This window comes from Lycorma delicatula, chromosome 10 (assembly GCF_047948215.1).
Source record: "Lycorma delicatula isolate Av1 chromosome 10, ASM4794821v1, whole genome shotgun sequence".
Lineage (NCBI taxonomy): Eukaryota > Metazoa > Arthropoda > Insecta > Hemiptera > Fulgoridae > Lycorma > Lycorma delicatula.
This window is the reverse complement of record NC_134464.1, coordinates 25068616-25081560: the sequence shown is the minus strand read 5'-3', so window position 1 is coordinate 25081560 and position 12945 is coordinate 25068616. Positions and strand designations below refer to the sequence as shown.

General features: G+C 26.7%; 1 protein-coding gene across 4 annotated transcripts in view; it reads right to left on the bottom strand.

Annotated features, from left to right (window-relative positions):
- Positions 1-10910: 10910 nt before the first annotated feature.
- LOC142331456 (G patch domain-containing protein 2-like) overlaps positions 10911-12945 on the bottom strand; it is a 62472-nt gene continuing 60437 nt past the window's right edge. For all 4 annotated transcript variants that reach the window (XM_075377376.1, XM_075377377.1, XM_075377378.1 and 1 more), the window contains one exon: positions 10911-12549. The gene's annotated coding sequence lies outside the window, so the exon portion shown is untranslated. The remainder of the gene's footprint in view (positions 12550-12945) is intronic.

Sequence of the window (12945 nt, the reverse complement as noted above, 5' to 3'; positions counted from 1 at the left end):
AATTGCTTCAACTTATTGCATCAATAAATAATTACTTGCTGTATCAGCCCATTTGCAAATTTACTTCTCATGTGTATTTTTACACAAGACAAAGTAGAAACATTGTGGTTATTACTGACACTATTCTTATAAGGAAGACTTATTATTAACAAGATAAAAATAAGTAAAAAATAATAACAAAAATACTGAGACTAGTTGACAGTTTTCTTTTAAGAAAAATCAGAAATGCATTAGATAAGACTCTAAATTGGCATGGATTGATTATTAGGAAAACTTCAGTTTGAAAATACAGTAAAATGAAATGAAATGCAAGAGAAAAGGAGTATAATGAATAGGGAATCATAAAATATAGAATTTATTATTTCAGAAGAAATACAATGAATGAACAAACTAGTGATCAAAAGCAAGAAGAACCTTCTTGTAGGAAAAAGGTCTGATAGAATCAAATCAAAATAAAAAATATATATATTCACGTGAACATAGTTTTTGTGTTAGTAAAATATGAACAAAAAGAAGCAGAAGAAAAAGGATATAAGCCTTCAAAATACAGTTAGAAAAAAAAAAGGTGAGTAGAGAAATTAATGAATCTAAAAACAAATGACCTAGTCAATGGTTGGCTGTACATTACACATCAAGGTTAGTTTGATAACAGATGCATCTAGATTAAAACTGTAGAAGACAAAAGATAATAAAACTGATACTTGAGGTTGCTAGAGTGTAAAATTATTTTATGGTTAAAAAATTAGCAAGGAAGAGGAGCAACAAACTGATCAAATTACTGATGATTTAAAAACATTTGATGTGTGCAAGACAGATTTATCTTTTTTCCTAAAAATCAATTACATTAATGCATTAGATAAGTAATATACTATAGCAATCCCAACTGATAAGTATAATATTCAGCACATTCAAACGAACTTTGTTATCGGAAATGTGTAACACTCATATTTATTTTAATAATATATTAAATTACAGAATGTAGATATATATTCATTCCTCTGGTACTACAACCCACATTGACCTTAAAATTAAAAGTGTCTTTTTAAGACTACCTCTGCTATATGCTTCCATATATTTCTACAATATTATTATCTCCTTTTGATTCTTGATGGTGGACAGTATATTTAAAAAGTTAATACTATTTTGTTTTATAGATATACATATCTTCTTTGTAATTACAATCTTAAGGATTGCTAGTATTTTTTCTGACAGATGATTAATGAGTAATATAAATAACACAATCTTAAAAAAAAAACTGCGTTTTGTTTTTTTAAATGAAACAACTGTGGAATTATCATAAAATAGCCAAAGCGATCATTTGAAATAAAAATTAAACAAGATTATGTGCAATGGGAAAATAAATCTAATCATCACTAAGTGATATCAGATGTTACTTTGAATAAAATACTTGCAAATTTTGATAACAGAATACAATCTGCATCAATTCAAATTACTTGAGTTGGCTAAATAAAGGTTTACTTATTTCATTGTTAGATTACACAATATATTATTAAACTACATTTTCTCTTCATTATCAAATTATATCAGACTTAAATTTTAAGTTGCTATGATCATACAAACATACTGAATGTTTCTTGAATATTGTATACTTGAATGTTTAGAATAATAAAAAGAGAAACTTTTTTGTTTTATTTTAACGATATAGACTACATATAAAAATACTTGAATAACAAGTATATCAGTTATTTACTGCAGTTCAATTTTAGAATTTTTCCTGCAAATTTGAAAAAAATAAAATGCAGATTTGACAAAAATTAAAGAATTTCTTGCAAATTTGAAAAAACTAGAATAATTTTTTGTAAATCTGAGGAAATTAACGAACTTCTAGCAAATTTGGGAAAAATTGAGTTTTTTCTTGGAAATTCATGAAAAATTAGAATTTCTCACCAATTAGAGTATATCTTGCAAATTTGAGGAAAATTGAATTTTTTCATGCAAATTCATGAAACATTAAAGGATTTCTAGGAAATCTGATAAAAATTGGTATGTCTCACAAATTTGATAAACTTGAAACATTTCTCACACATTTGTATTTATTATTTATTTACAAGGTCTGTCAAAATGTAAAGGTCTGACAATAGGCTGAAAAATAGCTTGCTCAGTCTCCTTGTGACTCTGCCCACATAATCTAGGAGTCCTTCCACTAATGGAAACATTTTTGCAGTCCTCTTCTGGATTGACTACCCACTTTTTTATATTCATTATGCCATCTTTTTTAACAGATTGAGACTTTCTTGATAGGATCTTCTGCTTGAGAAACAAATGGAAATCATAAAGAGACCTGTCTGATGAGTAAAGAGCCTGATGAATTCTGTACTTGAACATAACATGAAATTATGTGAGCATTATGAATTATGTGAGCTGCATAATCATGGATTTATCTAATCCTGGATTAGGTAGATGGTACTTACGCATCTGCCATTTGTATGACTGCAACAAGTGGTGGTTTCTTTGCTTAACTGCATCATTAAGGTGATGTAGGACTAGTGCTGTGCTCTAATAATTTTACTACTCAAAGTTTTGAGAAAAATGAAGCTAAACACATTTTGAAGAGAGTATTTTTTAATCATCTATTTTCTTAAATAAACTTTGCTTCATTATCTACTGATGATGATTGTTTAACAGTAAAAAGCCTTGTAGTTTTATTTTAAGTAAAAATTCTGTAAAAATGTTTTGAGCATAAATCTTATTTTCTAAATAAATTAAATAATGTTTAGCATAGTTCTTTATTTGTATGATGTACAAGTGTTTTATTCCTCTAATCAGATGTCAGAAAAAATGTTGATTCCATTCTTCAAGTAACATAAAGTATTAATTTTGACAAATTAATAAAACAAAAGCAGCAAGACTGATGAAGAAACATTTTTCAATTTCATATTTGGGAATGAAAAAATGAATACTGAGTTGGCCACAAAACTTACAGGTTTTAATCTAAGTCAGTATCTCATAACAGATACATACTGGAGTATCTGATGAGAGATTTTTACTATATCTATGCTAAAAAAAAATAATGAATTATGCCCTATTTTAAATTATGGTTAAACCATATAAATTTTTTTTACAAAAATGGTAGTGAGAATCTAGCTAGCTTTAAGTACAATGAAATTTTTTTAGTGATTATAAATGGTTTAAAATTCAAGCAGTGAAAGGTGTTTGCAACTGTGTTTTACTGAGCCCAATATTATTAACAACAATGCTGCAAGCAATATCATTCAAGAGAATGAAGAAAAGCAACAATTTCATTAAAAAATCTGGATCCAACTGGCTTCAGATATTAACCCAAATATAAGGCTCCTGCCTAGAAAATAGGTGAAAAATAGTCAAATTTCGATTATGGAAGAAGAAATTCTAAACATTGGAGAGGGTAGGGCCTAGGGTAGTAAATCCAGAATAAAAATCTAGGTGGGGACAATTTATCCTAATGGATTGGCCCTATATACAAGTACAATTCAAAAGTTATCTACACTTTTTGTTCTACAATTTATGTACAAAAAGGTAGAAGTTCAACATGTGCATCATTCTTCTGCATAGTTATCTACCTTGCCAATGAATGCACATGGTTCAGACATCCATAATTGTGTATTTCTTCCAAGAAGAAAATTTTCAGTTGGTCATGAAGCCAGTTTTGCACTACTTTCTGCATGTCTAAGTCTGTGGAAAATCGATGACCTTGTAAACCATCCTTGAGTGACCCAGTCGAAGAGAGCAAGATAAGTTCACTAAATGGAGACGATCTTTTTTCCAGAGGAAAATCAAACGGTAGAGAACATTTAAAAGTTGTTTTTACTTTAAGATGAAGGCATCAGACATTTATATCAGAAGCATCTGAATGATGAGCTTGTATTCAAACAGACAAACACTGACATAGAAGAGAAATGGAAAAGTTTAGAAAAGGTTCCAAGACTTGGACTGAAGAAATTAAGAGAGCTGAGAAAGATAAAAAATCTGTGTGCAAAAAGTACATTAATTCCAGAAGAGAATAAAGCTTTCTATAGAAGAAATTAAAATTATGTAAAAAGTGTGGTTAGTAAAAGCTATCAAGAATTTTGGAATTAATTTATTTTGAATATATGTAATGATATACATGGGTGTCTTTTATATGAACTTTTTTTATATAAAATACTAAAAACAAATGTCGACTGAGAAACAAAGATTTCTGTAAGGAACAGTGGTATGAAGGAAAACTTTGAGAGGAAGAGGAAGAAGTTTGGAGTGTCTTAAGTGACTCAAAAGATATTTCATTTGAGTATTACAAGAATTACTAGTTGATGTATTAAAAGAATTAAAAACTGGAAAAGTAATGAATCTAGATAATTTAAATTATAGAATTAGAAGAAAATTCTCTTTCCATCTAGTAAATGCTATTAAAAGTTTGTGCAAAGCCTCTTCTGTTGTAAACAATACAGTTTGATAATTGACAGCTACGGGAAAAATAAATGTGTTAATACAGGACTGCTGTATCTGTCTAATAAACATTAGGTCTTTCTAATGTTTATTTGGACAACACTATATGCAGATGGAGACTATTTTTAATTTCAGGATTCAGTTAAATCTTGAGATAACACTTAAATTGTTTTTATATGGCTAATATTCTCATTATTAAGGGCTAAAGGATATGTTATAGAAAGTTGTTTAATTTTCAAAATATACGTGAAAAGTATAATTTGCATATATTTGCCACAAAAACCAAACTAATGGTTTTTATCGGTAAAAATCCTGAAAGATCAAAAATAGAGATGAAAGAAATGGTCTTGCAGCAGTTCTTAAATTTTAATTATTTAAAGTGTGAAGTATCTTATACAGATGACTGAGATGCAACAAATTTAATAACTTTAGCCTTATATGTGGAACAGTCAATAAAACACAGAAAAAACGTATTCTGATATAATAAAATACTTGTTATGCTGTATGAGAGTGAGATATGGACCCTTTCAAAGAGAAATCATGATTGAATTAGAGTTGTTGAAATGAAGTTTTTGATGCCAGTAAAATACTGCAGTTTACTAGATATGATAAGAGGAGGATATAAAACAAGATTTACAAATACATAGTTCAGTAACTAAAATTTGATTTTAGAAAAGTTTTTACCAGATTAATGTTTAGTATTTTGATTGTTTTTAATTTGGCATTGACTTCAAAAAATCAAATTTAATGACAATTGAATAGTACTTTTTATTTTTTTAAGACGGCTTTTTTAGTTTATTAGGTTCTTAAACATTATAATAGAAATATTACTTATGCAGCATGTTTTTATATTTTCTTTAGACAATTCTTCTCCTCCTCTTTGGTCTGGCATAATCTAAATTTCAATTAAACTTAAAAATCTATAATAGAATTAAAACTAACCATAACAATTTTTTGAAAGAACTATGCTACAAATGATTATTGAAATGGATCTAAAACTAGCCATTTCAGTTGTTTAATCATTAGCTCTTATTGAAGAATTGTTAGAAAATAAATATTAAAATTTAATAAAAATAAAGGAAAATGATAATGGTATAATATTATTATTAACTAAATAAACAATATTTATAAACACCAAAAAAATACTATATTGTGGTTTTGACATTATTCTGCTAGTGTTGCAGGGGATGCCATTTAGAAAAATAAATTTTTTAATCATCATTCTATGAAATAAAAAATAATCAATGGAAAAAGTTGAGTGTGAATTCTTTTGTGAAAGATAATTTTAAAATAAATAAGATAATTCTGCTATATAAAATAACAAATTTATAAATGATGAAATTTAATAAAAGTTTTTATAAAATTTAAAATGGCTGCTTTCAGTAACCTATATATAAAATTGTACTTTTATGAAGATCCTTTCAGAGCTATTATGCGGATCCTCCCTCCATCAGTGGAATGTTAATGTTGCTCATTATGAATTGCTAAAGAAATCCTTTTTAGTCCATGATCAAAATAGAGTGTATTTACGTGAAACCAACTGCATTTACTAAGAGTTTGTAGTAAGTTTGCTTATCGAACGTTACAGTTGTAGATTCTATTTAACTCATCCAATTCTTTGCTTGTTTTTTAAATGTGGTATTTCTTTATTCAGTGTCAATTACATGATAATTGAGTTGCAGATTTCTGGTATTTAATTAAATGATATGCTTTTGGTCTTCTAATCTTTATCAAATGAATGTTGTTTTTCTTAACCCAGTTAAGAAAAACAACAGTTTTTAAAGACTTAATTTTAATACTTATTAGTTAGTGTACTCTGTTAATACCATGTTTGTGGTAACCTGAATCAATTATGTAATAATGAAATCATATTCATTCTTTTGTAATGAGGTAGTATTAATTATTATTAGATTAATTAATTATCCACACATTCGATCAGAAGTGAATGATAAAATGAATATCTTGAAGTTATATAAAAAATGATTTATATTAACTATGTCTAAAACCATAATAAATTTAAAAAAGCAGACTTTAAAAATAAAGAAAATACTAAACCTTAGTTTGATACAAGCGTTTCAAAAATCAAATTTATTTAAAATATGATTATAAAAATATAGTAAGCCATATGTAAACATTTCATTCCTAAGAAATGCAAACAGGTGAAAAATCAACATTTTAATAAAAACCATTCACATTGAGTTGAGAACCTTGTTTGTTTAAATATCTTTTTGAAAAGTAGAAGCCATTCAAGAAATTTTTAACAACTGCTTTGAATTAAACAAATGAGCCTTGCCACTTATGCAGCTTCAATTGTAACACAAACATGTTAGTCCTTGGGTTTGTTCCCAGCTATGTATACTGTATACTATTTTTCACTTATGCATAAGCATAAGCTTGTTTTTTTTGTAGTCATTAACCTTTTACAGTAACAAAAAATTCACCTAATAATGTTGAAATTTCTAATCTCCATGACGGAATGATAAGTAGCTCATCAGCCTTTCAAATGGAAGTTTCTGAAAGTTTGAATTCTGGTCATGAAGATCACACTCAATTCACTCAGTACACTTCATGTACTAAATAATTTTTATGCCATATTCTCACACAGAACCTTTGGGCATAAGTGGCAAAATAATAAAAAAAAAATTTAGTAAGGTAGTAGATGAAAATTTCTTATAAGTAAAATAAAAAAAGATTTTAATTAAAAATTTAATACATTTAATGAATACTTAATTAAAAATACTTAACACAATGCAGTCGATACATTTAGCCAATAATAAATAACAATATAGTTATAATTAAATAAAATAAACAATAATTTATTTATTTTGTTAAAAAATAATTCACTAATTAACTACTGCAGCTTTTACATTTTCCCAAAGCAAAAATCATTTTTACTTAAAACCATCTCTCATTTTACATACATACATTTAAGAACAGTGAAACATTTTTTCCTTAAAATAATAATAATAATAATATTATAAACTGAATGGCAGTGAAATAATGAAAACATATTAGATAAATACTATTTAACTCAACAAAACTGAATCTAGTATCAAATTTATAACAAGTAAATTAAATTAAACAATTGGTATAAACCGATCAATGAAACAACTGAACACAAATTGATGAGCAATAATGACACATTACAAATGAATTTCCTGTAATGTACCAAGAACTAATTTATCTACAAATTAATCTAACACAGTAAAATTATGTGTTAACTGGAAATACATCTGTTGATAAATATCTTCTGTTAATACATTTAATAACACCTAACAATGTATATAAATTATTAAAAAACATTATCATTCTTAATTTAAAATCTTTCAATCAAAAGCAAAACTTATCACAATAAAATTATTTTTAAAAACCTCAAAGAACTATTTGTATTTATAAACACAAACAGCTCCTGTATGATGCAGATATCTTTTATAGAAAAGATTTCTTTTACATCAATTCTTGTGGTATCAGGAAGATTTTTATACAGGGTATTCTACTGTAGATGACAGATACCAACAAAAAACCAATTAAAACAGACTTTTCATCCAGTCCCTAGACTAAGATATAAAGTTACAATTATATAGAACCGTTACATTCTATTTACCAAATTACAATAATATCTATTACAGGACTTATTTTTAAAAACTTATTCACAATTATCTTGGCTTCTAGATATATATATATATAAAAATTAGACTAAAATTAGAATAACTTATTGTGATCTATTTTATTCATACAATGGTATAATTCTAAAAGCTCAGATGTTATAAATTATTGCTGTTTAAAATATTTTATTTTAAGAAAGTTAATTCAATAAATGTAATGAACATAACAAAATTGAAGTAGCTTTCGGACATAAATGATTTTGTTATTATTATCATTTTCATTTATTGTTACTTTGCTTGATGATATAGTTATTATTAAATGAAGTAAAGAAGGTATTACAAATGAAGACAACAGCAAAAGGAAGAGAATGAATTGAAAGAGATTAAAGAAAATAAATTTACTTTTCATCTTCCAGCAAATTCAAGGCAATTCAAAATATTTTCAAAGTTAATCAAAATAATTTAGTTGACATTTTTATTATAAAATTTGATTTGGTTTATTACAGTTTATATTTTTAAAAGTGATAAAGTAATTAGCAAACATTAATGGCTGACAACAAAATGACTGAAAATATTGTACAGCTCATTTTTCTATATTGTACTCTTATTTTTCTAAGTCTAGAAATAGTCAAGATTATTAAAAAAAATCTTATTTAAATGCATTTGAAGCTTAAAGAAAAGTATATAAAACAACAAGTAGCATCAAAACAAAAACACAGAATATCTGTGCGTGTAGATTTAAGGCTATCAGGAGTTTCAAAAAAAGATCATACCCCAAAAAAAAAGGTAATTCGCACATGGGTAAATTTTACATTCTGTATTTGTAAAACCAAAGGTGGCTGCTTATAGCATCTGACATAACCTTGTCATGTGGTAATATGATTTTAGTATTATTTCTTTGTCAGTCAGCTATGATGTTTCAGAATGAGAATGTCTACTGTTATTTTATATATATAAGTCTTTAAAATGTGAAATTAGTTTCAGCTGAGATTACCCAGGTCTGCAGTTATTATCAGTTGATATCACATCTTTAACGAATAATTTTATGAGAACAACAAAGAACAGAATGAAATCAGTTCTGTTTTGGTTATCACTATTCTTAAGGCTGGAAAAGAGCATTTAACCTGCTTACCTATGAAATCTCTAAAAACAAGTTATCTTCACAGATTTGAATGTCAACAGCTAGTGCTCTCAGCGTGATAAAAATGTTAAAATTTCATACTTGATGCATCAAAATTATTCATGGGTTGAAATGAGCAGACCATGAAAAACCTTTTGTGTAAATAGTCATTGGTTTTGATCTTTTGCTGAGAATGAGATTGAAATAATGGAATGTTTTATATTACTGATGAGATTTGGTTTTAATGGAATGGCTATGTAAAAAATCAAAATAATTGAATATGAAACAGTGAAGAGCTTTTCTTCACAAAACAATTTAGCATGTATTAGGTACTGTAAATGATGAAGTTTATTTTTAACTTATTTCAACAGTCTGTTCAACTTTTTAAGGAATATGAATAAAAATGTTGTTTCAGTAAGATGTGTGACATCGCAGGACTTTTTTGGCCATCTCAAAAAACTTGTAGCTGCCAGGATCTTAATATCTTACATCATCAGAAGTATTCCTTTATGACTTGAAGATTAAAACTAAGATTTGAAATATCCGTGAAGAAACGCTATGAAAAATGTCTCAATAATGGGAAAGAATCTGTATCCAGCTTGGAGGAAAGTACTATAATCATCAGTTGTAATTTTAACGTACGTGTGAAATGAATAATTTTGTAATTTGAGTATTAATTTGTAAAAAATAAACTAAATATAGATTATTACATTGTGGTACATAACTATTTTAAAACACCTATAGGTGGCCAAAACAATTTAGGGGAAACAATCAGAAAAAAAGGAAGGCCAGCAGAAGAATAGCACAGATTCATACTAAGGGATATGGACAAAAGAAGGATCCTCCATGTGGATGACTGGAGTGATAAGCAGGAAGGCACTATGATGCAGATACAGTCAAATAGCTAAAAACAACTGAACAATAAGTAATAATCCTAAAAAATAGTTAAATTTTTATAACCTGTATATTAAATAAATTTAATATACACACAATCTGTTTACTAAAACAGTATCAAAATGTTAATATATTCAAATAATTCCAGACAAATAAGAATATTGTAGGAAATTTTCAGGCTCTATGTCGCTCAACTTGCTTATTTCAAAGTTAAATAGAGTGATATCAATCTGACATTATAATAATTTTACAAAAGGTAATAAACTGGAAAAAAAGAAAAATCTATTTCCTACTCTGGTAAGAAATACTTGTAACAAACAATTACTTTGACTCGCACCACTCAGAAGGTGAGTGGATTAATAATGAATTCCTTCTTAGTGAATTTCTAATGATCATTATCAGCTACCACTTGGTTGAAAACATACCGATGCAGACTAATGTACCTCATGCCTCTTTTCCATATAAAACTCTTTTATTTATTCATTTAATACTGATAACATTAAAAAAATTATAGAATAAATTAAAAAAAATATGTATTTTCCTGTTTGCAATTTATACTTATTTACAAAAATATTAAAAGGTAAATGAATCCTTGCAACATCTAAAATTTAATATGAAAATCCTCATTTCACTCACAATAAATATGCACAACATTAGATTTGAATTACCAGTAATAAAATTTTAACACAGTATACAAATAAATTATAATTACATCACTGTCTAACTAATCTATTATTATTTTGCATAGATATAAATTTTTCATGTTACTTGATAATAAAATTCTGGAATCGACTGAAGATTTAAAATTAGTAATTATAAAATTATTAAATAATTGATTTAATTAAATAGTTTTATACATAATTACCCAGACTTCAGTAACATAAAACAATGAGACAAAATATTTTTAACAAAGAAATTTTTCAGAAAAGAAAAATGGATAAGATATTAAAAACTCTACATTGATAAACTTAGAATTTTGGCAAGCAAGAGACAAATTTCTAAGAGCTCTACTGAATATATGCCAAACTGTATCTGTTTATTTCAGTAAGTAATCATTATGAATTATTTTGTTTGAGTCAGTAATTTAAAAATATACGTTTGGATTTTATATCCAGATGTGAATTATACGTAAACATTAAGCTTACTGTTTAATACAGAAAAATCTTTTCAAATACCCCACAAAAATTTTATGATCATAATTTTATAATGCAGAATGTTAGACCGGAAAATATTGACAAATTCTGGGTAATCAGTTTTTACATTTCCTGATATTCTGGTATAGGTCCCATAAATCCAAAATTGCAACAAACCAAGGGGCAAATTCTGTAAAACATTTTGTGTGTGTGATGACTTCCATTTTGTTTAATACCTCTGGAATTATTGAACATATAATCATGAAAATTGAACCAAATTTAATGGAATGATAGCCCTGAACTGAAACAGGTGAACATAATATAATCATGAGAAATTTGGTATGATGATTTGTGTATAGAAAAAAATCCTAAGGCCCATTAAAATTTCAGTACAAAAAGAGTTATCTTTTAAATGGGGCTCCAATCCATCATCTGTAAATCTTCTTTTACTTCTCCAGCTATTATTATTCAAAATTCTGAATACTCATTCTTTTCCAATTTTTTGAGAAAATTTATTATTTATATAGGCATCTATTCTGCCTAACAACTATGTAACAGGTGAATGTAAAACCAAGAAATCTGATATAGATACTTGTGTGTAGAGGACACTTTAATTAAATTTTTATGAGTTAAATTTACTGATTAATTAAATTTTTATGGATACTGGATAAAGGGGTGATGAAGGTAATGTTTGATCTACAGAAGTATTAAATACAGTCAGGTAAGTCATGCAACCAAGTTGCCAGCTTTCTGAACAGCATTAAGTGTACTAGACTATAACAAAAAAAAAGAAATAAAAAACAACAAGAATAACCATGACAAGAAAAAATGCAACGCATGAAATGAGATTAATGCACATAAATATGAAAAAATAAAATGTTAAAATAAAGAAATTTGTTAAAATCTTAACTTGTTAAAAATGTGTTAATTGATAACAAAGAAATGGATACATTTTAAAATATAATATCCATCAATTAAATAATCTTACACCTTAAAATCAAATAAAATTTTGTGGATATAGTAGAAGTAAATCAACAAAATTATCATGCATTAAAAATCATTTAAAATAACTAACAATTCCAGAAATTTATTACATTCATTCATATTAATGTATAATCATCTAACATAATATGAGATGGTAGCATCTTTTTTTTTTATAAATATATATAATTTTATCAATTATTTACTCTCTTTGGTAACAGAGTACTAATAGTACAGAATGAACATACTACTGTACGTTCATATTATGTACCTTCGGCACATATACATGTGCTAATGTTAACAAGAAATGTCTAATTTAAAATACTTGAGATGATGACATACAGATGATCAATGGAATTCACAGTTTTTCTTCTTATTGCTTAATATCTACCTGAAAAAAAAAATAAATAAATAAAATAAAATAACATTTTATAAAACTAACAACTCAGTTATATAACTCATAATATACAGTAATGTGCAAATTAATCTGAACACAGGGATTTTTTGTTTATTTCAATGTAGTGGCTACACTGGTTGACCACACTCATTCTTTAAGTTGTCTGTAATGTGAGGCTATTGTTCTTTGGTTATATAGCAATTTTCATCTAATAAATAATTTTTTGTTAAAGTTTATTTAATTTTTTTATTAAAATTCATATGTTGTATCTATGTGTCTTGAATATAAAATAATTGGATGTATCTCAAAGAAAGCATTTAAAAATTGTTTCTCTTTCAGAGCATACCAGTATGACAAGACAAATAGCTTCTGAGTATGGTGTTGGACTAG